Below are 469 nucleotides of genomic sequence, written 5' to 3' on the forward strand. Positions count from 1 at the left end.
TTGTGGATTGAATTTTTTATTCCATCTCTCAGTTTGAGAATTACTGTGTGTGTTCTTCTTTTCTGGTTTTCTGACTCCAGGTCTTTGCACATTCATTATAATATGTGACTTTGTCTATCCGGGTTATCTTTTGAAACTTTCTGTTCAGCTTTTTAATTTCCTCATTTCATCCATTCACTTTAACATTGCTTTGCTGCAGTACAAGTTTCAGAATATCTTCTGACATCCATTTTGGTCTTTTCTTTCTTTTTCTTTTTAATGACCTTTTGCTTCCTTCCTGCATTATATTCTTGATGTCATCCCATATTGCTTCCCATCTTCAGTTATTAGTGTCTAATGCATAAATCTGTTCTTGAGATGGTTTCTAAATTCAAGTGGGATATGTTCAAGGTCATATTTTGAGTCTCTTGGATGTGTTTTTATTTCTTCAGCTTTAGTCAAAATTTGCATGTGAGAAATTGATGGTCTA

The sequence above is a fragment of the Chrysochloris asiatica genome, unplaced genomic scaffold, assembly GCF_000296735.1.
Source record: "Chrysochloris asiatica unplaced genomic scaffold, ChrAsi1.0 scaffold00084, whole genome shotgun sequence".
Classification (NCBI taxonomy): domain Eukaryota; kingdom Metazoa; phylum Chordata; class Mammalia; order Afrosoricida; family Chrysochloridae; genus Chrysochloris; species Chrysochloris asiatica.